The sequence below is a fragment of the Amphibalanus amphitrite genome, unplaced genomic scaffold (genome assembly GCF_019059575.1).
Source record: "Amphibalanus amphitrite isolate SeventyFive unplaced genomic scaffold, NRLGWU_Aamphi_draft 000010F_arrow, whole genome shotgun sequence".
Taxonomy (NCBI): Eukaryota; Metazoa; Arthropoda; class Thecostraca; order Balanomorpha; family Balanidae; genus Amphibalanus; species Amphibalanus amphitrite.
This window is the reverse complement of record NW_024881506.1, coordinates 1,006,076-1,032,974: the sequence shown is the minus strand read 5'-3', so window position 1 is coordinate 1,032,974 and position 26,899 is coordinate 1,006,076.

Sequence of the window (26,899 nt, the reverse complement as noted above, 5' to 3'; positions counted from 1 at the left end):
ACTAAATGTCGCTGACATCACCCCGACCCCGCCGCGTGCGTTCGGCTGCACTCGTCTGCGGGTCGGCTGTTCCGCCGGTGATTCAGCCGGTGCTGGAGGACGTCAGGTCGACCGCAGAACGGACGGACACAAATCGGCCAGTCTCTGACGGACTGAGGCCCGTCGGGCGGGGCTCGAGCCAGGTCGCGGCTGGTCGGGGTGACGAGTCAGGGCCACCGCCACCTTCAGTCACCGCCACCTTCAGTCACCGCCACCGTCACCGTCACCGTCTGAAGAATCGTCACCGACTCGGCCACCGCCACCTTCAGTCACCGTCACCATCACTGTCACTGCCGCCGCCACTAACACACAGCCACAAACACCACCACTACCGTCACCGTCACTGTCACCGCCATTGGCACTCCAGTGCCGCTGGCGGATTTAAAAGTGGTGTGTTTGAACCCCTGAATAGGCCGAATTTAGATAGGAAAATTGTCAGACCAAGGGGCTTAGCTGAACGAAACGATGGGGTGGGTGACTGGCAGTGGCAGACAAGCTAAAGCCGGGGAGGGAAGGTTAAAGAGTTGTGTTGTAGCCTCACAAACTTACATCGACTACTAGAAACTTATTCACTATAAGTGTAAGCATGAGAGCTGAAATTTAGCTTACGCAGTTTTGGCATTAACTTTCTGTTGGTATCTCGTTCCATTGCGTACAAAAATCAACATGCATGGTTGTCGTTTTGTATAGGCTTGGTAGGGCCTGAGCCGAGCCCTACAAATAATTTCGGAATTTTAACATTACCGCTATGGTGGCACTTGGTAAGAATGGCTTTTCTATCCTAAAATTAAGCATTAGGGCCATATCAATTACTTTCGGAAAGCATGACGCCTGTCGCCCGTATCATCATGAGATGAATTGTTTCCCCCAGCGGCATTCCAAATTAAACAAGCAGTGCGCATTTTTGTCCATAGATGGCGTTAAAATCAAACGCCTGGAGGTATGCTGTGCCGCAAGCGTCGTTGGACTATGACGATGCAGTACTATCGGCTTATTAGAAAGGAATATATTGTACAGGTTCGGAATAAGTGACAACAAAATGGAATTTCGGAAAATGAAAAACGATCTTTTAGAAAACGCCACTCCTCGTCAGCTTCTCTTCCTCGCAGCTCACTGCGCTTTTGGCCAACTCGCTAGTTCTAGCCGGAGACTCAGGCCTTCTCTTCTAGCGCACCCATCCAGTACCCTTCCTCTCGTTACCTACCTGATATCAAAGACAGGTCTATACCAATTGCGAATATTTACACTGGACCGCTGACGAAAAATCACTGCGGAATAGACGGGCGCGACCGGAACACTGTGAATAATCGGCTGACCAGAACACTAGACTAATTCGGACCAATACTGACTGGACCACAGATGATAGCACCACTGATGTCCGGTCCACTGTTCACCGGACCACTACCAACCTGAACCGGTTCACTAAACCACCACTGCATGGTTGGACCACTGATCACGGACCACCGCCTACTGGGCCACCGATCAGTGCGCACTGGACCACTGCCCACCGGGCCACTGATCAGTGCTCACCGGACCACCGGTCACTGGTCCGTCGGCCAGCTGACCTGCAGCGGCGGTGGCCAGAGCTGCTCCGTTCCTCCGCAGAGTTAATGAGATTTCGGCGTGGTCCCCGGTTTACGAGTGGCGCTGGCGATCGGAATTTATCGCTGAGATGGCTGCAGCGGCCGGCTCCGGACGGCGGCTGTCCAGTGTCCACGGACGGAGCAGAGGCCGCCACCGAGCGCCGCCGGAAGCGGCTCACTTCCGGTGCTGTCGGCCACACTGGCTCCCCTACAACCTCGCCTTCTAACCGATCAGGAGCCCGCGTCAGCCACCCTGGCTGGACAGAAGGCGAGCTCATTCCCGCCACTGTTGATGTGCTCGTTGCACATTTGGCCGTTCGGTTGTTGTTACCCCTTGAGTTGGTGCCGGTCCTGAGATGGCCGGTACCGGCGGGACGGTGCTCGCGCCGCGCCCAGAACTCTGTGTGTGTCTCTGTATGTGTGGAGCCCGGCGCGGCCCTCTGAACCAGCCGGCCGCTGACGGCTGTGTGTCAGCCCGGCCCGCCAGTGTCAGCCCGGCCCGCCAGTGTCAGCCCGGCCCGCCTGTTGACACTGCACGCGGCCGGTCCGGTTTCGCGCAGTGTCATCGCCAGCCGCTCCCGGCCGCCTCCCGCGGGACCCGGCCCCGTCGGCCGCCGCCGGCCCCGGCCCCGCCGGACCCAGGTAGTTTTACAGTTTATCTTATCGGCTGGCGAGATTTACGTCTTTATTGGGGGCCGTAAATTATTTGGAATCAAGATATTAGGGTCTGTCCACCGCTGGCTTCTGCAGCTGCTCCGGCCAGCGACAAACGATACACGGCCACGGACGAACAGTGTGTGTGTGTGTGTGTGTGTGTGTGTGTCTGTGTCTGTGTGTCTGAGTGTCTGGGTGTGCCCGTGTGTTTTGCTTGTCGGTGTGTGCCTGCATGTATGTGTCTGTAGACTGTCTAGCCTGCCTGTGTAAGTCCGTGTGGATCCTGATGCACGTATGCGTTTGCAGCGAAAGTGCAGTGGTGCGAGCAATTCATACACACGGCGCTCAGTATCATACCTACATACATGCTCCCATGCATTCGGGGATTATGTATAGCGGATCGATCCATGCATCCACCGGGGTAGTCTGCCCTCTGTGCCATACATACACCCGGGGTTAATCGGCGGACCGACCCATACATACACCCGGGGTTATAGCGGACCGACCCATACATGTACCCGGGGCTAGTCGGCGCTCTGCGCCATGCATGCACCCGGGGTTAGTCGGCGCTCTGTGTCCCATCGATCGATGCCGGCTGAATCGGCCCCCAATCGACCCCCGCTCACGGGCGGGGGCGGGGGCGGGGCGGGGGGCACAGCCCGCAGTGCCGCCATGAGCGGTGCCTGCGGCCGGTCGGAGCCGTGCCATTGGTCGCCGGTCTGGGGCGGGCGGCCGCCAGTTTCGGTGGTCGCCCGCCCGCCCGCTCCGCCGGCCCACAAACGACCTGCCCCGGCCCGTCGCCCGCCCGCCCGACCGGCATACTTCTGCATATGATTTCGCACACGTGATAGATGAACGTAATCAGAGATGTAATATAAGGGTTGCAACACGGGTTGTGTAATTATTCAAATGCCGACATGGTTCATTTACATTCGTGCTTATAATTTGTGCTTTTGTGCATTTCAATGACGAAAGGGGTCATCCACATGATAAAAAGTAGGCTTCATGACATGTGAAATTGAGCAATATGGTCATAAACTAGTGTTTCCTATACACTAGCGACCAATTTTCGTAGCATTTAATGCGTAGGTAATAAAGCTGGTACCGTACAATAATAATGTGTTTTAGGACTGAAATGTGTGCAATCATTGTACTAATGCTTTTGTGTTCGCCTAATGAGCCTACCTCGTATTTATCACAGGGCTTAAAAAAAATTATGAAATCATGGCTAGTGTCACCAACAGTCGACGTCCTTTAAAAGATAGAAGTGCACCTTTAGTAATTCTTTCTTTGTATACATGTATGTATACATGTATGTAGGAATTTTCTTTGTATGGGAAGGAATGTAGTAAGTACAGGAATTTTCTGTTTCTTTGTGTGAGCCGAAACCCAGGTTACACGCATATGTATAGTTGCATGTTACTTAAAGGTACGTGCTATACTGTTTCGCTCGATTCAATGTGTGCAATGTTGTCAAAACTTGACGGGTTTGTGTTGTTCTGACAAAGCAAAGTTGTTCATGCTGACAAAGTTGGTTCTTTAACACTGGTTGTTAGAATTCCTATCAGGGTAAAATTATGGAGCACGAAAATTTCAGCCAGTAGTTCATAGCAAAAGTGATGCACATCGTTGAAATTATTAAGGGAAAACCATCTTTAAAACACAAATTATCAGTTACGAAAACAGCTACAACTATCAAAAGGCTGTACGTCGAATAAATCAATATCCTTGAATATAGTATAGGTATACAATATACATACATACCTATGTCGACGGCCATCATTGCTTGCTGGTACTAGCCAGTTAGCTAAGTGAAGTGAACTCTTAACGGTTCGCTTTCAGAACAAATATCAAAGAAATTATCAAAGAAATCAGACACGAAATAATAAGAATGACAGTGAAGAAGCCCCGGATCTCGAAAGCAATAAGTTTTTCACTGGTAATTTGAAAAGATTCCATGACTGACTTGATCTCATCGCCAAGCGTTGAGTAATCAAACTGACTTCTGAGAACCAGTTTGAAGTTGGTCCGGGACATATGCCCCGGTCCAGATCTATGGTCCCGTTGTAAATGTGTGCAGTTCCCAGCGACCCGGTGTGGGACTGTGGGACCTCAGGTCGGGCCGCTGACCTCGGCCGCCGGAGGTCGCCGCTGGGGGCGGGGGAGGGGGGAGGGGGTGAGCGGCTGCAGGCGGCGCCGGCTCGCTGTCGGGCCGCGGGTGACGGCCGTGCTGTCCTGCGGTGACGGCCGTGCTGTCCTGCGGTGACGGTCGTGCTGTCCTGCGGTGCCGGCGTCACTCCTTTCCCGGTGGCGGACCACCGGCGCGGCCGGTCCGCCCGCCGCCCGCCGCCGCCGCTCGCTCAGACGGCACCCTTTTTACCGGCGCGGCGGTGCACTGTCGCCGCGCAGCTCACATGTATTACCTGAGCGACTGTCACGGCCGGAGCGGCGGCCCTGAGTTGGCGACGGCCCGGTCCGGAATCCGGCCGGAGTCCGGCCGGAGTCCGGCGCTCTCCAGCTCCGGCCAGGCCGGCGCCACCCGCCCTCTCGCGCGGCTTGTCTAATCTCCTGACAAAGCTAATTAAGCTGCTCTCCAATTATGCTCGCGCGGGATCGCCGGAATGTGTAGGGGGCCGTCACAAATTGCATAGTTTTGCTGGCGGCGCGCTCTGTCTGGCGGCCACGGGCGCGCCGTCTCGCTGCCCTCTAATGGTGTAATGTGACAGAGTCATTGTCCGTGAAACAGCGGCGCCCAATCTGGCGCAATGCGCCGCGTGTTTCGCCGCCCCCGGCTCTGGGAGGTGGTAGCACAGCGCGGTCAGCCGGTCCAGAACCACATACCAGAGGTATCGGCAGATCTACGAATAGTGGTGTCTTGGATCAAATCGTGCGTCAGATAAAATATAAGTTACGGAAAAAAAATCAAATTACGGGAGATGCACGCCTATTGCCTGCAGAGCCTCACTCCATTGCCACTATAGAAGCTCACTTCCTGAATCGGATCAAAACTCAGTACCGAGAGGCGACTCTGTCCCTCCCTCGGACCTCAGTGAGCGGCTCAGTCTTACCGTCCACCGTTTCATTGAGGTCAGTTTCGGGCTGACAGGTCCGACTGCCACTGCACTGGTTAGCTCTCAGTCCTTACCCGCGGCCCTTGGTGAGCGGCCCACAGACGCCTGCGCTGGCCGTGGGAGCCCCAGGAGCCGCTGGCACACTCTGTCTCTGACAGGAAATGGCTATGAGCTGGTGCCACTGGCGTGCCCTCAAACAATGGCCAATCCGGCCCGGTCGCCTGCCCCGGCCCGGCCCGGCGCATCGGTGCCGAGCGGCGCGTGCGAAACCAGCGGCGACACGGGGCTGTGGACGCCACAGTCCTGCACAGGCTCCACAGACTCCGCAGACTGCACAGGTCTGCTCCACAGACTCCACAGTTCACAGACCTGTCCCATAGTCCACAGACTCCACAGTTCACAGTTCCGCCCCTAGTCCACAGACTCCACAGTTCACAGTCATGCTCCACAGACTCCACAGACTCCACAGACCCCACACCTCACAGTCCTGACACAACCGTGACAGACTGTCGATGGTAGGTGGGCTTGAGCAACCTCTCCTCCCCGGTATTCGTTCGTTCAACTCTGGAGGGGCCTTCGACAGTCCCCAGTCCCCCTCGATGTCCCGTCGCTCCACTCGGGTGGCCACTGGGACCAGAGAAGCAGGACCGTTTTCACCTATATTGGCTCACCATAAAGCGCTAGAAATCGTGTCATAAAATTTACTGGGTAGCCGTTAACATTCCGTCTCGCAAGACCACACAGGGCTGAAAAGAGAAATAGCCGAATGATACACTTATACGACGGGCTGTATAGATCATTTGTCCGAGAAGGTGTCCGGGGCGCCGGTCAGCGGGCCGGGCCGGGCCGGGCCGGCCATACCAGTGGTCAGCCGGGCCGCGCGCTCCTAATTGTATTGGGATAATTTCTGCCATAAACATGCCAAATCAAGGAAATTAATAGATACTGTTACCTATTTACCGTGACCGTAAAATTTAGATTTCTGGTAAATACAACAAAACAGGGCCAATGAATTCGTTAGAGGTGGTGTGGCGCTGTAAACTGAGTCGGCACGAGGCTCGCCCGCGGCCGCGGCCGGACCGCTCTCCGCAGTGTGCCCGGCCGGCCCGCGCCGCGGCGCACCCGTTTACAGGATCGTTGGCGAGCTGCCTTCAGCGGTTTATTGTTTTCCAGCCGTAATAAAAGATGGAGTGCATTTTAAGAAGCGGATGGGCGCTGTTGCTGTTCTGAAGGATGGTCGCCGTTTGAGGTGCAGGAATGTGATGACTGTTGGGCGCGGAGGAGCGGCCTGCACGCGGTCTGGACGGCAGGGTGGTCGGTGATCGGGGCGCCCATTGGACCCACCAGCGGCCCCCGCAGATATTCAGAGCCAGGTGAGCGCCGCAGTCGCTGCCGTGGGAAAATCCCGCACACAGGAGTGGAGCACTGAACTGGCGCACAAACTGCTACTCTGGGTCCGATATAAAAAAGGATTATAGATGATTGGAAGGAAGGGGGTCAGAACAGGTAACTGTAATTCCATAAATAATCTTTATCGAGTTTATAATTGCACGTTGAGTGGTCGACGCTGTACTTATATACTTACCTAAGTAGAGCAGATACAAGTGCATGTGTATTTTCTTCCGAAATACATATGTATGTGCCGATAGGATCATTTGTACCTAACAAAAGCAAAAACTGCTGCTATGAACGAAAATTTAAATGCTATTAAATATAAGCCAAATAAGGAACTATGTATGTGCCGATAGGATCATTTGTACCTAACAAAAGCAAAAACTGCTGCTATGAACGAAAATTTAAATGCTATTAAATATAAGCCAAATAAGGAACTATCCGAAGGGAACGGCACACATTAAATTACCAATCCCGCTGACGTCACTCCCTCAGTACAAGGGGATGTCTGGTAAGATGTCGGACCCACAGTGCGGCGGCAGCGGCGTCAGCTCTGCCCGACAGTGGCACCACTCGTAAAGCGGCGAGCACAACAGGCGGCCCCGGCGGCCCGCGCGGTCGGCGAGCAAATTGTTTGCCGTTTGGGGCGATGTTATCACACAGAACAGCTGTAGAACCGCCCTGTTACACGCCCTTGTGACACAATATTCCGATATCAAACTAGTTTCAGACTATTAGCTTTTTATAGGCTGCAAAATGCAAACTGATCATGATGACGTTTGTAGAACGCATCGGGGAATTGTATCAACACGTCTGCAGTTGACTCTAGACGTGCAAGAACTAACCGCTAACCAGTACCGATCGAAGAATATGTGCAGGCTCAGTTGCATGCTTTGTTCGCTCATATATTATTTGGGAAGTAAGCAATTTTCAAGCCAAGCACCGCCTTGCTGGTGGCAAGACGGTGCTTACAATGTTGCTGGTAAATGAATCAGCCAAAAGAGGAGCAACAAATGATTTTGAAACAATGCAATTCTGTCACGAAACCATATGATGGCGTTCACTTACGAGTAAAAGGTGGATGAGAAATGATAAGCAAGTTATATGGTGACGTCCAATCTCAAGATGAAGTCTCAGGAGCCATGTCCGCTTTGCCAAGCAATAGGTACCTATGTACCTATGTACCTATGATACTTACGCAAGTTGCATGCAGGCCTCTTTACTTTGGTAATGGAGGCATTATAATTTGCATGAGCAGGCGCGACGCTCTCCCCAGGGCCAGATGGTAGGATTGCCACCGCGGAAAGGCGGAATAAACGGGTAAAAAAAAAAAGAATATCCAAAAGCTTGCCTCCCTACTTCGCGGGACTGCGAATAGGCATATGGGGGACGGCCGCTGTGTCGCCTCTCTGTGTCGCTGAGCCGCTCGACTGAGGCCGGCTCGACGGCCGTCGGCAGGCCGGGTCGGCGCCGTCGGCAGGCCGCTCCTCCGGCGCTGCCCGGCGACGACACGCCGCTGTCAGCACGTGTCGTCGGTCCTGTCAGCGGCAGCCGGGCCGCGCACGTGCCGCCACGTCCGGCGCCGACTGGAGACACGGCACGGCACGGGCGCCGCACGCACGGCACATACACGGCCGCGTGCCGCCGGGCGTGCGGGCCACACCTGCACGCCGCTCTCCTTTTGTCCTGTGACCCGGGACAGGCCTGGGGGCGCGGTCCGCGGCCCGCCGCTGCCGTCTGTCGTTTGTCCCCGCGTCGCGCCGCAGTCGCCGCCGGTGGGAGACGACCTGCACCTGGTACAGAGCGGAGACCGGGAGCGGCGGGACACGCACACTCCGGCGTGAGGTTTGACGGCCACGTGTGTGTGTGTGTGTGGTAGGGACCCTGTCACGTTCCCAATCACGACATCGGGCTGACGGTGTGACCGGATTGCCCAGCATACAACAAATATATACAGTTGCGCCGTGCAAGACTGGTGCCTCATCTTTTGATTTTTGGCCAAATTTGCTGCAGTTGGAACCAACTGTTCATACATCTACAGTGGTCTATGAACTGCCCCAAATATACTCAAACCGAGTCAAATGCATTTCATCTTGATGCATATTAATTCCAAATGTCTTGTATCGTTATGCTAGATCACCAAAAACATCAGCACAGAAGATTTGTCGTTTAAAAAAGGAACAAGTATGAGGGTGCCTCGACATATCATGTGGATCTATCTTCAACACCGATTGAACCGAGCCACACCGCATGGCTGACCTCACAGTGAGTCAGTTTCCTGTTCTAGATCAAAGGGATCTGACACCTCGCGGAAAGGTGACACGTCATTTCCAAAGATCGGACGACGTTTACATGGGAGGCGTGATCAATTCATTACAATACTTTGGTCAGTTCCTCTACTTGTGCAACGACCGTGACACGATCTTGATAAGGAACACTTGTAGATTGGGATTACTTATAACAGTCAAAACGACACGGAAAGCCTTTCCTCGCAGCTCTTTTCCGGCATTTTCAACTTGTTTTACCAATGCCTGCTAATGCGAACGTTCAAGGCAAGGCAAGTCTTCAAAATTCGATCCTGAAATTATTTACACATAACCGCATGCCTAATAAAAGACTCTCTCTCTCTCTCTCTCTCTCTCTCTCTCTCTCTCTCTCTCTCTCTCTCTCTCTCTCTCTCTCTCTCTCTCTCTCTCTCTCTCTCTCTCTCTCTCTCTCTCTCTTTCTCTCTCTCTTTCTCTTTCTCTTTCTCTTTTCTCTCTCTCTCTCGCTTTCTCTCTCTCTGTCTCTCTCTCTCTCCCCCTATTTCTTTTATATTTATGAATGCTATGCTTTTGGTCAGATGTATATACCTAAACCTATTTCATGGACAGCACCAGGTGATGCAGCATAATCTGGAAGAAACGTTATAACTCTGTCCAATGTTCATTCACTTATAAAGGCATTGCAAAAATCATGTGGAATGCATGGCCGGAGACGTTTTGTTGGTTAACATATCAATAAATGATCGTATTGCTAGCTCGATTCCTTTTTCATGGAAAAGATAGCGTAAGTATGTAATTGGTAAAAAGGTCTTGACGCCAGCTTGTAGGTACTTATCGAACGATGCTTTGGTTGATATTTTATTGGTTTGACATTGTAGTTCGATTAATGTTTCCATGTATGATCGGCAAAAATATGTTGCAACAAGAACGTAAATCGCAATTACCTTGCTTGTCCTGGTGTACAATTGAACATTTCGAGCTGAGTCACAATACACAATTGTCTTTGTCGCTAATCCCCTATTACCTTCTTCAATCATGTAAGTGAGACAAAAATGGCTGAGATTTCGATATCGGCCCGCTCTTCCAGCTCTCTGAGCCGGCGGGGAAAAAGTTGCTCTGGGATGCTGTGAGCGGTGTCTTGGCTTGTCGGACCGACAGGCGGTGATGTCGGAACACGAGGTCAGTCGGCGCTCCGGACGTGTCGGCTACGGGGGGGGGGGGGGGGGTATGTTGACCTGGCCTGTCGGCGCAGGGGGCGAGCTGGTCTGTCGTCACGGGAATATATCGACCTGGCCCGTCGCTACAGGGGGGGGGGGGGGGGGAGGTGGCCTGTCATCTGCCTCACGGAGCAATGGCGAGCTGGGCCGTCGGCTCGGGAGAGGGGATAAAAGCCGACCTGTTCCGCTGGCTCGACTCCGGAGTAACTAAGGCAATATCCCCGGCACCCGTCTGAACGGGACTGTCAACAGATCACAAATAATTGGGGATCGGCGACACACTCTGGGCGGTATTATGCAGATCAGGCCGCGGCGTATCGGATAAAAACGGACCGCTGCGCTCGGCCCGGCTGTCGCGAACATGCGATTATCTGCGCAAAAACCCGACGCTTCGACGGAGCGTGTCCAGGCGAACGTCGAATTGGCCCTGGCATGTCTGCAAGCAAATAGCGACCTTTTTCTTTCGCGGATTCCTGGCCGCTCGGACGCTTTCTAAAATGGCAGCGCGGCTGGCTGAGATGATGCGGCGGGTTTATCCTGGTGCCGCGTCGGTTCCGATCAGACGCGGCTGTGACGGACGCGGCGCGCTGCCTCCGCCGGCGCCTGTCCACCGCGCCGGACAGGTACATCGAACACGGCCCGGCCGGGTCAACAGCGGCTCTGGCAGCGGCACGGGTCGCGGTCAGAGCGGCGCGTCACAGGCCGCCGCTGCTACCGGCACAGACCGCCGCCATTCAGTGGTGGGGCGCCTGCAGTCCAGCAGTGGTTCAACCCGATACCAACCCGATCAGCGGTAGACGTTACCAATACTAATTGCACACTACATAGTCCAACACTCAGCGGCACCTGCTGTCCAGTCCAGTGACACAGCTCAACCTGGACCTGACAAGTGTCCAGTGTCCAGCATAGGCATCCTGTCCAGCGGCACCCTCCTGTCTAGTGAAACCCTCCTGTCCAGTCCAGGGACGCAGTCCGACCCGGACCTTGTCCAATGTACCGTGTACCTCGTCCAGTGGCACCCTCCTTCCGGTGGCACCCTCCTTCCCAGTGGCACCCTCTGTCCAGCGGCACCCTCCTGCCCAGTGGCACATCCTGTCCGGCGGCACCCTCCTGTCCGGTGGCACCCTCCTGTCCGGTGGCACCCTCCTGTCCAGCGGTATCCTCCTGTCCAGCGGTATCCTCCTGTCCAGCGGCACCCTCCTGTCCAGCGGCACCCTCCTGCCCAGCGGCACCCTCCTGTCCAGTGGCACCCTCCCGTCCGGTGGCACCCTCCCGTCCGGTGGCACCCTCCCGTCCAGTGGCACCCTCCTGTCCAGCGGCACCCTCCTGTCCGGTGGCACCCTCCTGTCCGGTGGTATCCTCCTGTCCGGTGGCACCCCCCTGTCCGGTGGCACCCCCCTGTCCGGTGGCACCCCCCTGTCCGGTGGCACCCTCCCGTCCAGTGGCAGTTGGCACCCTCCTGTCCAGTGGCACCCTCCCGTCCAGTGGCACCCTCCTGTCCAGCGGCACCCTCCTGTCCGGTGGCACCCTCCTGTCCGGTGGTATCCTCCTGTCCGGTGGCACCCCCCTGTCCGGTGGCACCCTCCCGTCCAGTGGCAGTTGGCACCCTCCTGTCCAGTGGCACCCTCCCGTCCAGTGGCACCCTCCTGTCCAGTGGCACCCTCCTGTCCAGCGGCACCCTCCTGTCCAATTGCGCCCTCCTGTCCGGTGGCACCCGGCACCCTCCTGTCCGGTGGCACCCTCCTGTCCGGTGGTATCCTCCTGTCCAGTGGCACCCTCCTGTCCGGTGGCACCCTCCTGTCCGGTGGCACCCCCCTGTCCAGCGGCACCCCCCTGTCCGGTGGCACCCTCCTGTCCAGTGGCACCCAGCCCACCAACCGCGCCCGCCGCCAAAGGCGACCGAATGACGTAAGTCGTCGTCGCCACGGCATTTTTGGCGCTGTCGGCATTGTTGTCGGGTAAAAAGGCATTGCTCGGAGCGGCCGCCATTAATATGAGCACGTCACCGGGCGGCTGGGTGGCCGTCGGTACACATACCTACCCACCTCCTGGGGGGCGAGGACGGCTGTCAGGACCGCCAAACAGGTACAGAGGGCGGCGGCGACAGGCCGTACAGGACACGTCAGCCAGCAACAACCGGATCAATGCTAGATGTTCAACCTGAGGCCTGTTTCACTAAAAACTTGTAAGTACAAGTGTTTGAGGTTTACCATTCATAAGTATTTTTTGCAAATTATGTACAAAACCGATTTTACGAAACTTCACCGCCAGCGGCACCTTTGCTGTAAAATGTTTTAAATAAACTTGAAAACAGAAACAAAAATGTTTGCGATCAAGAACTTACCGATATTGCATTTTTATCAAGTTATATCTACGTTTTATTTCAGAAAATTACTTGGTGTATTTATAAATCATGATTATTTTGCAAAAAAAAAATAAATTAATAGTTCACAATGTTTTGATATAGAAAGAAAATAGAACGCAAAGCATGCAACAGCAGAAATGGATTGAAATCAATTGTGGCGCCTGAATGACAAAGCATGAACATGTTTAAATATCGAATATCTTGCTTTTTGGGAAATGGGAAAGTTGAAAAAGGAGCGTAAAATGACCCGTCCCAGCATAACATATTTGGTTTATGCGTTTGGCTGATTTCCCTTAGGTATTGCAAAAAGTAACTAAATTCCGATGTGAACACCAGGACCAGTGGAATTTCAAGCTTGTAATTACGATATTTTCTTTCAAGTACCTACCTGGTCTTTGTGAAACAGAAAGTTTGCGATTTCAACATTTTTTTTGCAAACTCTTCCGAACAAAAAAAAAACTCTTCATACCAAAAAAGAGTGCAAAACTTGTAGGTAAACTCAAGATTCATGCTAGGGGATTTTTGTTTAATCCAGTTTTTAAATATTGGTATATTGGTATCTTTTTTCTTGTAAACTCCGGTTTTCCTTTGTACCTAATTACTAACTTTGTTAGTGAAACAGACCTCTGATTGAATTTCGACTCCAGCAATTGGTAAATTGTTGCTTGTGAAATATGGTTCAGAAGAGTCAGCAGCTTGCAGGTAGCGTCGAAATATACACATTATGTAATTCTACCGAACGCTTTCAACATTTTTGATCAATTTTGACAAATGCGTCTCGATTTCTGTCCGTCAATCCGTCTACCCTGTCGTCTATCCGTCTGTCCGTTCATCCATCAATCCGTCCGTTTGTCTGTCCGCCTGTCCGTCTGTCAGTCTGTCCGCCTGTCAGTCTGTCGGCCTGTCCGTCTATCCGTCTGTCCGTCTGTCCGTCTGTCCGTCTCTACGTCGTCTACTGCAGCTCCTCATCTGGCGGCGTTCGGCTGCGCGGACGACCAGTGACGTCACTGGTGGAGTAATGCTCCGGTGACGATGGCCGCCGCGGCATTTACCCAGCTCTGATAAATTAACGTCCTGTCATTAAGTTAATTTGACATCATTTATCAGAGAATTTCGTGTATCATTAGGGCAAAAATCGCAGGAAAGAGCAGCCAAGATTATCGGGGGACGATTAATAATATTTTGGTGGTGTTGACCATCGCTGGTTCTTTGCCGGGAGTAATTTGCAGCGAGCTGACGGTATCTTTTGGACGCCGGCCGATCACACTGACAGGCCTGTCGCGGCGATGGATGGAGCCCGGCGAAAATAAAACTCAATCGAGTCCGTCTCATTTCCAGAAAACATCTGACTGCGTCTGGATATAAAATGTTATGCAAGAAACGACTGTAGCAGGTTCATGTATCAGCTTCATGCTGAAAATGTAAGCAACGCTTTTTCTTGCCGCTTTATTTGCGCCTTCACATATGTGTGCGCTTTAGTATGACACCTTTCCCCTTATCTACGAGCACACGCGGAGGAGCAGGCACGCGCTGTCCTGCCCCTGTATACCGGTGCGGGAGCACACGTGAGGGAGCTCGGGGCTGACACGGTGATCGATCCACCCGGCGCTGGGCAGCTGCCGGCGGCTGTGGTCGGGAGCCGCTCTCCTGAAATATGTGACCCCGGCCGGACCCCGCTGTTGGCTGTCCGGGGCCCCATTTATCCCGGCGGCGGCTGAGACCGACCGACTCGCCACAGCCCGCCGGCGAGCGCTGCCCGCCGCAGCCACAGCACAGGCTGCCCCTGAGAGCCAGGACACAATGTGCAGGGCGACAGCGTGGTGTCCAAAAAGCGTCACGAAGAGCACAGTAAACCCCACAGAAAGCATTCATTCCCTAACCGTTTCCTGATTTCCAATGAGAATACCGATGTTTTGACGTCATCGGTCTGTCTATGTGTGAAATATAATCTTTTGACGGCGTCTCCTGAACAGTTTTACCTATACGCCACGGCATGCGTCCCCAACACGGCGCGGTGTGTGGCCCGTGTTGCCCCAGCTCCCTACGTTAGTTCGAAGGCCCTGTCCTATCCCTACATATGTACACCTTTTTGCACTCAAAATAGGCATCTTTTCATTCAATTTCGGCGAATTGCATTCAATTTTAGCGATCTCTCTATTCAAAGCAAATGAGAGATCGCTAAAATTGAATGCAATTCGCCGAAATTGAATGAAAAGATGCCTATTTTGAGTGCAAAAAGGTGTATTTATTGTATATCAGCATGGGACTGCCTGCCGCCCCATGTCGGCGCCCGTGGTCCAGTTGTCACCAGCACCGTCACACAACTCACACCCAGTGCAGCGTCACACCGGGCGGCGGATTGTCGCCGCGGTGTCACATTAGTCGTCACAATGGCGCCGTCCGTCCACGTGACGGACGGCGTGACGGTTCAAATGCATCGTCCATTCCGGGGCGTGTGGCGGCGTGGACCGCCATTGTTTGGGCCAATGCGCTGCTTCGTGCTACGGCGGCTGGTAGCGGAGCGGGGTATGGTTCGGTGCTGCACAGTGCATACTGTACCCTGCAACTATGTATGCAGTGGGCACTGGACGGCCTCCCACCGCTCCCCGCGGCAACTGGTCGGAAACAGCTCAATACTGAATTCAGACCGCGCTATTGTGATTCTACAACCATCCCAAATGGCGCATGTCTGGGATTTTCGAGTTAAGTTGACATGCAAACAATGCCCTGTCCATGCTGCTCTCAGAAGTCAGTGGCATTCGACTTATCCTGCCGGTGAGACATTCATTAATAGGCAGGCCGGCGCGGACTTCAATGGCCTATCGTTCCCAGCACCGCCGACAGGCACAGGCCTGGCGCAGAGGGCAGTGAGCGATGCTGAATGCACGTGCCTTTCTATCATTAATTAGCCAATCAAGCGGCTGGCACTCCTCTGCACAATAAGTCACCATGCACCCCGCGTACCCAATACACCCACTCGCATATATTGGTATACCAGAAATGGATAGCGCCCAAATGCCACTGGCTCCGGTCAAGGTGCGGTGTTTGTATTTGGGACCTCGGGTGACAGCTCCTCAAGATCTGTGCGTCATTCTTCTTTCTTTACATTATTTATCGAGTGTTGGTAACAAGATATGAAAATGGACACACTCGTCGCTAACTCTGCAGCACTTGTCGCGGTTAGCAGACTGGATGTACCGGGCATATAGCTGGTGTGATCTACGCTCAGCGTTACCTGTCTGTACCGCCTATAGGTACCAGGACCGACAGGCAGGGAGGACTGCCGGGCTTCTCTCCCGAGCCATGGCGCTCCCGCTGCCCGGCTGATTTCTCTCTGGGAGGACCGTCTGATTCCTCTCCATATACTGCTTAGCCCGCTACCAGGCCGGCGGGGAGGACCGTCTGACTCCTCTCCCAAGCCAGCGCTCCCCCTGCCCGGCTGAAGGCGAGGACCGTCTGATTCCTCTCGCAGTCAGCGCTCTCCGCTGCTGATGGCCGGCTTCCTCGAACGGCCTTTTAACGGCCGCCGCAATGATCCTGCGGCCTAGCCGAAGCCAGTTAAATTGATGGCGATATCACGTTTGTCCGTTAGGAGGCACCGGCTGTACCGGAGTTCGTGGTACGATGCCGGCCACGTCAGGTCGTCAAAGGCCGGACGGCGCTGCTGTCAGAAGACGTTGGAGGTTGGTGTGTGGCCCTAGAGGCGCGCGGCGGGGCTGCCGAGAGCCGGCGGCGCCACACACGCTTTTTGCGACGGAGCAGTCCTATTGATCCCTGGTGGACCCGTGTTTCGGGAGATACTGCTGCCGTGCTTCAAGGAAGGAGGGGGATCGCTCGGCTCCGGGGACAGTTCTCCCGCGCTCTGGGAGGGGCTGTTCTGCTCTCTGCTCTAGGAGAGGCTCCGGGATCGGCTGTAGCGGCGAACCGGACAGGCTGCGGGCTGGCCAATGAATGGGAGCGCTCTGCTGTATAAACTGTCGCATTGAGTCGCATGAGAGATGACGACATCATCCAGTGAGGGGTCAAAGGGGCTCATTTACTGCCGCTGATAAATATCCGAGCGGGTTATAAATAACGCATTTTATTCAGTTTATTTTCATGTAATATTTACGACTGACGATGACACGCAAGCAGTAAAACTGCGCCCACAGAGTTATTGCAAATAACTGTTCATGAATGGATGTCGCGCTGATTCACTCACTGAAAAGCAATGGCTGCGATTTGTCCATCACGTGTAATATGATCAAATATTACATAGAGCAACACAATGGCTTGTGAACTGTACGCTCGTAAACTGTACCAGGGAAATGTATGCGCGAGGTGCTGAATATGGCGTTCATACGTCATTTCTTTTTATGAATACCTGAGGTAGCCGAGCTCAACTTAAATAACTGTGTTAAAAAGAACACTCTGCCCTCAGCTGGCTGCCCTGCTAATGCTTTCTGTCGTCCATTTGAAGGCGCGTAAATTTGTTGATCCGGTTGCTATGACGATGAGCCGCTGGTGGGGGACGGCCTGTGCACTGGTGGTCGAGCGGCTGCGTACAGCAATAAAGATCGCTGTCGGTGGCCGGTCTGCTGACTGGCGCCCATTTCCATGGCAGCGGCTCGACCCGACCCGGCCGGTCCCTGGAAACACCGCCGCAGACCGCCGCACTGCACTGGCCCCAGTGCGAGCGGCGCCGGCACTGACCTGACCTGGCTGACCAGTGACCTGAGCTGACCGAACACCGACACTGGCCTGACCGACCAGTGACACTGACCTGACCGACCAATGACCTTACTTGGCTGACTAGTGACCTGACCTGACCGACCACGCACTAACAACGAACTGGCTGACACTTGGCTGACCTAACGTTGTCTCTGACCTGGCATATCCCTGACTCCGACTCATCTAGCCCGCTCCTGACTCCGACTCATCTGACCCGCCCCTGACTCCGACCGGCCCATGCTCTAGGCCCTGACCTCGGCATGGCCACAGAATGACCTCTCCCTATGTAACTCCGGACATTGACACACCTTATCCCAGACCTTAACCTGACCTTTGCCTAAGCCTTACCTTACTGTCTCGAACTATTCCTGACATGACCTGAGCACTCAAAGCAGCTCTTTCTAGCAGATGAGCGGCCCCTGCGTTACGGCACTTTGCACTGGTCACTCAGTGATCGTACTGGCCCGCTAAACACAAACTGGGTGAGCTCGCTGATCGTAAATACACTGCATACAGACTCTTCTTACGACAGCGCAAACAAGATAAATGCGGAGCGACATAAAACTGCCAAGATACACCGAGTCGTGAACTCAGTTGAGTTGACTCGGTGTAGCCGCTGGGTTTAGCCCAGTTTGTGTTGGTTATCGGTCTGGCGTCTATGGGCCAATCGGTTCGTTCCCAGACGAGTCGGGGGCAGTTATCGCTGATGGCCGTCACGGGCTCACTGGGCCGCACTGCCTGCCGGTGGTGGACCAGATCGGACCGATCGGACCGATTGGACCGCCCCGCCCCGCCCTGTGGGGTCCGGCCGCGGCACGTGCCACTGACCGTGTGCTGGGTGTGTGTGTGTGGGGGAGGGGGGCTGTGTGTGTATGTGTGTGTATGGGGAGAGCCAGTGTCACGCTTCGCCACAGTGTGGGTCACGTTCGTGCCTCGTGACAGCTCCGTTCTACCCGGCGCGGTAGCTGGGGCCGGGTAGGTGCGACCAGAGGGACCGGACCACCGTGGTGGCGCCGCCAGCCCACCGCGGTCGGTCGGTGTAAGATGAGGCTCAGGAGGGCCTGAACAGGGTTCCCAGCCAACACCAGCAGAGCCAGGCCGATTTCTGAGCTCGAGCTGGCTGAACTGTTTGAACTGATGTGGGCCAGCCGAGCTGTCAGCCTGGACCGACGCTAGGGGCGGCGCCGCCGGCCGAACGGTCAGCGAGGATCGGCACTCGGCAGGACCGTTGCGGCTCTCTGCTGGGGCCGACAGTACCGACCGACTGTAGCATCGGCACCGTCCTTCCCAGAGTTGACCACTGGATCGGCGGCCTCACCGTTACCGTCCGTCCCAGACCTCGAGATCGGCGGCCTCGCCCGTACCGTCCGTCCCAGAGCTGACCTCTGGATCGGCACCACTACCGGTACCGTCTGTCCCAGAGCTGGCCGACAAGGATCGGCACCACCACCGGCATCGTCCGTCCCAGGATTGACCTCTGGATCGGCAGCCCCACCGGCACCGTCCGTCGGGCCGCCGGGCTGATCGGCGCTCTCACCGGCCCGGCGCGTCGCCTCGTGTCGAGCGTGTCATTGTTTTGGAGCGTCGCTGGCGGCGGCGACCGCTGCCCGGCCGCGTGGCGAGTCGGGCTGGGCTGCAGCGGGCAGGGGCGTCAGTTGGACGATCCGCCGCCGCCGCTGTCAGGCTGGCCATTAGTGACCGGGAGAGCCGCGCCGAGAGCGGGATTTGGTGGGCGCCGCTTACCATTACAATAGAGCGGCCATTAGAGACGGGCGGAAAGTCGGCCGGCGCTCTGAGCACCAGTTTCGGCGGAGGGCACCAGGACGGATTACCGACCGAGACAGGTGGGTGTTAGCGGCAGACAGGTGGACGCTGAGGGGGCCAGGAGACGGGAGGAGAACAGATCAGACGGCATGGGATTCAAATAACATTAACCATTTTTTCTTCTAAGTCATGAAATCTTTTTTTCCAAGGATGTTCTTCGCCTATTACAATAGTTACTCTTAGTCTAAACATCCTAAAACTCTAGACATCCATATAGGCAAGCTTTAATCGTTACTCTAAGTAAGTAAGTAAGTAAGATAAAATATTGCTATATTATATAAAATAGTATAAAACGTTACTACTACGGACAGTAGAGCGGCGCTCGGATGTGCTCGTTATGTTGATCGGACAGCGCTGGAGGCTCGGACGTCTCTATCAGAAGCATCCGTAGGTATCTGCCCTGTACTCTGCGGTATCTAACGGACCCGTTTGTCACGCCGACACCCGCGCTCGGAGTCTAACGGACCCCGTATATTAGTAACGGTGTCCACCCCAGTCAGAGAGAGCCTCGTGACCTTTAGTTTAATATCGCCCGGCAATTTTCTGACCGGATTATGACTAATGCGATATACGTGACTGAAAACACGATAAGAATAACTGTAAAAATAAATATACCAGAGTAAATTACCTGGGGAAGACGCCATTTTACGGTAAGATAGGATTGACATGGGTTACAACTTACAACATGTCTGCATGACATCTTGTGAAACTCAAGTGCAAAAAGTAACTTCATTGACGTGACTTCTGACTCGTTGGAAAATTCAATTCAAAGATATACATGGCAATAAACAAAATACAAATATATTATAAGAGCAATTCAGTTTTTCCACAAAGAAAAATACAACGGCAAATGACGAGCAGTCTCTTGGACGATCAAAAAACAAAGAAAAAGATATGTTCTTACATGTCAGCCTTGGTAGAACTTTCCCGATGGCTTGGAAAACATTTTTGCCTGTGACAGCTTCCATACTCATGCTTAGCGTTCTCCATACAAATTCCAAATAACCAAGTAGGTACGATTTGTCAGGCATCTAAGTTAAAACTGTTACTGAAAATGAATTCATACGTTATTTGTTTGTTTTATCAAGGGCGTGCTTTTTCACTCTGCAGTGTAACGACATCGGAGACATACCGGCCATCCAACTAACATCTCATAAAGGTTATCCATGCTAGAATGACGAGGAAAAGATTTGACAGTTCACAGGCGTTAGTTACTTTATTTTGAACGTTTAAATAGGTGACTGGCCCGACCTGCACCTCCTCCGACTGACCTCAGCAAGTCAAGTAACTGAGAAACACACTCAGTCACTTGCAGGGGCGGATCCAAGGGGGGGGGGGTCACATGGGTCATGCCCCCCCTTGAGGCCCGGGGGCCCAAAGACCTGCCAGGGGCACCACCGGCCTATCAGGGGAATCACAGTCCTGACAGGGGCACCACAGGCCTAGCAGGGACACCACGGGCCTGGTGCCCCTGGGCCCTGACAGGACTGTAACGCCCCTGACAAGCCTGAAGTGTCCCCGGCAGGCACGTGGTGCCCCTGACAGGCCTGAGGCGCCCCTGCAAGGCCGGTGGTGCCCCTGGCAGGCCTGTGGTGTCCATGGTAGGCCTGTGGTGCCATTGCTAGGCCTCTGGTGCCCCTGGCAGGCTTGTAATGCCCCTGGAAGGACTGTGGTGCCCCTGGGCCCTGACAAGCCTGAGGTGCCCCTGACAGGCCAGTGGTGCCCTTGCTAGGCCTGTGGTGCCCCTGGCAGGCCTCTGGTGCCCCTGACAGGCTTGCGGTGCCCTTGGAAGGACTGTGGTGTCCCTGGGCCCTGACAAGCCTGAGGTGCCCCTGACAGGCCCGTGGTGCCCTTGTTAGGCCTGTGGTGCCCCTGGCAGGCCTCTGGTGCCCTTGCTAGGCCGCTGGTACCCCTGCGCCCGGAGAGGACTGGTGCCCCTGAAAAGTCTGAAGTGCCCCTCGGCAGGCCCGTGGTGCCCCTGACAGGCCCAAGGTGCCCCTGCGAGGCCGGTGGTGCCCCTGGCAGACCTCTGGTGCCTCTGGCAGGTCTGTGGTGCCCCTGGCAGGTCTGTGGCGCCCCTGGCAGACCTGTGTTGACTGGTGCCCCTGCTAGGTCGCTGGTGCCCCTCACAGACCTGTGGTGCCCCTGGGCCTTGACAAGCCTGAGATGCCTGGCTATGACAGGCTCGTGGTACCCCTGATAGACCAGTGGTGCCCTTGCTAGGACTGTAGTGCCCCTGGCAGGCCTCTGGTGCCCCTGCTACCCCTGCGCCCGGAGAGGACTATGGTGCCCCTGAAAAGCCTGAAGTGCCTCTCGACAGGCCCATGGTGCCCCTGGGCCCTGACAGGCCCAGGTTACCCCTGCGAGGTCGGTGGGCTCCTGGCAGGCCTCTGGTGCCCCTGGCAGGTCTGTGGTGCCCCTGGCAGGCCTGTGTTGACTGGTGCCCCTGCTAGGCCGCTGGTGCCCCTCACAGGCCTGCGGTGCCCCTGGAAGGACTGTGGTGCCCCTGCCCCTAGGGGTGCTCATGGGCCCAACAGGCCCGCTGTGCCCCTGACAGGCCTGTCGTGTATACTTGCTAGACCTGTGGTGCCCCTGCTTCCTGGCAGGCCTGTGGTGCCCCTGGCGGGCCTGTGGCGCCCCTACATACAAGGCCGTAGGTGCCCCTGACAGGTTTGTGGTGTTCCTGGAAGGACTTTGGTGCCCCTGACAAGCCTGAAGTGTCAAGGACAGACCCTTTAGACGCCAGGGTCAAGTTCGTCGGACTGACAACGATTTGCTTACCTGATAACGTTCCTGGTAAGTACTCACTACTCAGCGTCCACAACATATATACACATAGCACATTCATATATACTTGCTTACAATTGGTAAATGTGGTTGTGGCTAAGAGTTAAGATACTGACTAAAAATAAAAAATAAAAAGAAAAAAAAACTGAAAATGGGGGCACCACCAAAATGAAGTGGACGAAATCCGTTGAGTTTTTAATTTTGGGTATAGGTAGGGGCACCACTTCGATTCATGACCCTCCCCTTGGAGTTTTCCTGGATCCGCCCCTGGTCACTTGTGATGCAAGGCTTCGCTTTTTGAAGAAAAAAAAACGAGTTAAGTAGTTAATTGACATTTTTTTGTGGAACATTGTACCTACCTTTACAGGTATACACATAAAATGTATCCACAAAAAAGGTATACACACAGACAGTAAGAGGCTAAGAATGTTTTAAACATGAGAAAGTTTGGATGAAAAAAATCAAAATCAGCGCTAGGTTAAAATGTGATCCCATCCAAGTATTTAAAAATGTGTGTTCATCAGCTACACAATATTTCTGGTGACGTAGGCGACCACCGTTTCCTGCGAGCTGCGCGTAAGGTGGGTCAGGGAGTAGAGGGACATCAAGGCGGGACTGGATCGGCGGCGGGGGGAGATATAACCGGGACTGGGCCAGCGGCGGGGGGAGATATAACCGGAACTGACACCACTCAGCACGATATGCGTGTCACATCAAAGCCACCGCAGCACCGGCCGACGGCGGCGGCGCGGTATTAAAGCCCGGACACCGGTCGGATGATATCAATAAGCACACACTGCGGGATCCCCACTGCCCCTCCCCATACCCACACCAACACACACGCACGCAGGTAACCGCCGCCGGGCCGGGCCGGTGACAATGGGTGCGTGTCGCTCCCTGGGTGGCACCGCGCCGCGGCGTCACGCCGGCTGTGACGCTCCGTGATGCGATGTGACGGAGAACGTGACGGCGTACATGACAGGAACAGAGTGACACCATTTGCTGGACGGTGGAGGTCCGCACGAGTCGCGCCAGGGCTGATGCCGGGGTGGTGTGGGTGGCGCTGCCGGGAGCTGGGGAGCCGCGCCGCAGCGCAGCAGATTGTGACCTGTGGGCCGGGTGGAGGGAGCGATGGTAGAGGGACGGAGATGGTGGGGGAGCGATGGTAGAGGGACGGAGATGGAAGAGTGATGGAAGAGGGTCGGAGATGGTGGAGGGAGCGATGGTAGAGGGTCGGAGATGGTGGAGGGAGCGATGGTAGAGGGTCGGAGATGGTGGAGGGAGCGATGGTAGAGGGACGGAGATGGTGGAGGGAGCGATGGTAGAGGGACGGAGATGGTGGAGGGAGCGATGGTAGAGGGGCGGAGATGGTGGAGGGAGCGATGGTAGAGGGACGGAGATGGTGGAGGGAGCGATGGTAGAGGGACGGAGATGGTGGAGGGAGCGATGGTAGAGGGTCGGAGATGGTGGAGGGAGCGATGGTAGAGGGTCGGAGATGGTGGAGGGAGCGATGGTAGAGGGACGGAGATGGTGGAGGGAGCGATGGTAGAGGGACGAAGATGGTGGAGGGAGCGATGGTAGAGGGACGGAGATGGTGGAGGGAGCGATGGTAGAGGGACGGAGATGGTGGAGGGAGCGATGGTAGAGGGTCGGAGATGGTGGAGGGAGCGATGGTAGAGGGTCGGAGATGGTGGAGGGAGCGATGGTAGAGGGACGGAGATGGTGGAGGGAGCGATGGTAGAGGGTCGGAGATGGTGGAGGGAGCGATGGTAGAGGGACGGAGATGGTGGAGGGAGCGATGGTAGAGGGACGGAGATGGTGGAGGGAGCGATGGTAGAGGGACGGAGATGGTGGAGGGAGCGATGGTAGAGGGACGGAGATGGTGGAGGGAGCGATGGTAGAGGGACGGAGATGGTGGAGGGAGCGATGGTAGAGGGACGGAGATGGTGGAGGGAGCGATGGTAGAGGGACGGAGATGGTGGAGGGAGCGATGGTAGAGGGACGGAGATGGTGGAGGGAGCGATGGTAGAGGGTCGGAGATGGTGGAGGGAGCGATGGTAGAGGGACGGAGATGGAAGAGTGATGGCAGAGGCACGGAGATGGTGGAGGGAGCGATGGCAGAGGGACGGAGATGGTGGAGGGAGCGATGGTAGAGGGACGGAGATGGTGGAGGGAGCGATGGTAGAGGGTCGGAGATGGTGGAGGGAGCGATGGTAGAGGGACGGAGATGGAAGAGTGATGGCAGAGGCACGGAGATGGTGGAGGGAGCGATGGCAGAGGGACGGAGATGGTGGAGGGAGCGATGGTAGAGGCACGGAGATGGTGGAGGGAGCGATGGCAGAGGGACGGAGATGGTGGAGGGAGCGATGGCAGAGGGACGGAGGCGGCAGAGCGATGAGGGAGGGGTTATGGAATGTGGCAGGCCAGCCACTCTCCATTTCAGTTAGGTAGGGACAAATTATTCTCAGAAAACAAAGATGACGATGATATCTAATGGATCAGGCTGGTGGTGCAGATCGGTCGCTTTTAGCAGTGGATTGATGATGGTAAATGATGTATAAAAATGCACGTGCCAAAATTAAGGTGCTTGTGTATATGTGCGAATTAAGTGCATATAAATGCGAATTTTAAAGGCGACCGCTAGTACGGGTTGCATGAAGAAGGGAAAAACTTTGAGCTCAATGGCTCATTTCTAATCACCAGTGACTACCATTTAGCCCGGCTAGTCTCGTTCCAGCACTGGTTATATTTTGTTATAGAAACATAAACCGACTTTACATTAAAATATAAGGTGAATCGTACTTATACAAAGGTTAATCGGGGTTCAAATACCACGAAGATCGTAGCTGGGAGTGCCCTGAATGTCAGGCTAGAGCAAGCCGAGATTTTGTTAAACGGTACATACTCGTAAGTCATGTGCATGTACCATAGGTACGATACAAATAAATGGAAATACCAGACAAACAATTATCCCTGCAAACAGATTTAATATGAGAATGTTTGTTCCTAGATATTTTCGCGCACCGAGCTGCTCGCCGTGTAGTGCTGCACTGCGCGTGTGCACCATGTCACGCACCTGTGCGGCAGGTTGGGGTGAGAGGAGAGCCATCGGTGCTGATGTGGCCGCTCTGCATAGGCTATACCAGCATTAATGGGCGACTATCCGAGGCAGTCTCATCGCTAACATCTGGCGAGCGCGGCCAGCGGGGCAGGCAGCCCGCATATGCTTCACCTCATGACTGCCGCGCCATCATTTAGAGGGCGTGCGGTGCCCCCACTCGTTTTTAACTCGTGTTTGCAATGTCACGACGAGCAGAGCGCTATCCTTCAGCCTGCATAATTTAATGCAACTTCATGGGCTAGATGTATTGTTCCTTTTATTTGAATGAGCTGAAATTATATGGTTTCGAGTAAACAACGTAAAGCATCCTGCCCTTCATCCGGCCCGCCCCCATCTAGCTGTTATAAATATGTGCATTAGTCAAGCTGCTAAATTCACGTAATAATTAGCTACACACGTCACAAAGAATTTGTCGTAGCTGCTTTTTAAAAGACTTCCCAGGTGTTGTGCGTTCTTAGGTGATTGAAGTCATGCGCTGTTATGTTTGACATTCTCTACGACTGCGTTGGGTGAATTCGTTTAGATTATAGACGTTGAATGGCGCACAGCGTCCATTCAATTCATATGGTAGGAGTTCAGGCTCGTTGCTGAATATCAGATACCTATTTAATGCCTCAATTAACCCTCGCCCGTATTGGTGTTTTTCCAGCCACGAACGTATAAGGGGGGGGGGGGTCCTTTGGACCTCCCCTTGCCGTTTCGCCCCTAATCGAGCTAGAGCTTCGCGGAAAAAACGAGCGTGTTGCCCGTGACGAGAGGAAGCCGATGATACCCAATTTTAAGGTCCTAGGTCATCGGTTGACCTTTCAGGTCAGGCCAATGACCCAAAAGTCGGGAAAATCGGGACTTGTTAGAAAGTCGTAAAGCGTGGCTGCTATGGGGTTTTTCGGGGTGCTGATCACGAATATCATCTTAGTTTTGATCACAGATGATGTCTTCATGCATTTAGGCCAGGTCGGGTCAGGTCAGGTCAGGTCAACCAGTAAGGGTATTCGTAGTAGGTGGAAACCACCTCTGACAGCTTCGTAACATGTTACGAAGGTGCCAAAACTACTTCGTAAATGTTCATATGGTTGCTAAATTCGAATTCAGCTCATAAAACTGACCTAAAAACATGTAAAAAAAGTGAACCGAGGTCATCAAAGGTCAATGACCTGACCTGACCTTCCGGTGACCTTGACACCCACCCTAATGAATGGGAGCAACATCATATCCCATGTTTGAACGCTTAAAACCACGAAAAGACTGCAAACGCGCGGCTAATGCGAGCCGACATACGCCGAATCGCGATTCCGGCCAAACATGGTCTCGAAAAGTAGGTCACAGGTCAAAGGTCATTGAGGCCAGGGTCATGAAATTTTCAGGGTAGGTGTAAAATTGATTAACGCGAGGGTACTGAAAGTTTCGTCGCAATCGGCCGCTTTTTACGCGAGTTATTCGCGATAAACCGAGGGGGGTCCGTTCGACCCCCCCCCCCCACTATACGGGCGAGGGTTAATTAAGCAAGAGGTTCAAATAATCCAGAATTTAAAAAAAAGCTTAAAATGACGATGAAGCTATTTCTGTTGTCTGTCAACTGTACACACGTTCGCCAAATAAAGCATAGCTCAGCTACGATTCGCACGGTGGGAGGTCTTCGTTTCCAAATAAGCTGTCACTGTCCCATACTCCACGGTAACCGTTGTTGGCTGTCAGTCTGGCTCCCGACATGGATGACAGGTATACCCGGCAACATCCTGTCATTTGATACACGTGCGTTGCACTGTCTCACGCACGACCGCTGTTGCGAACCGCACGAAGTTTACGACTCGCATTACGCTGTTCTCGACTCCGGATTTATCACTGCTCATTAATTGCAGCAATTAATAGGTG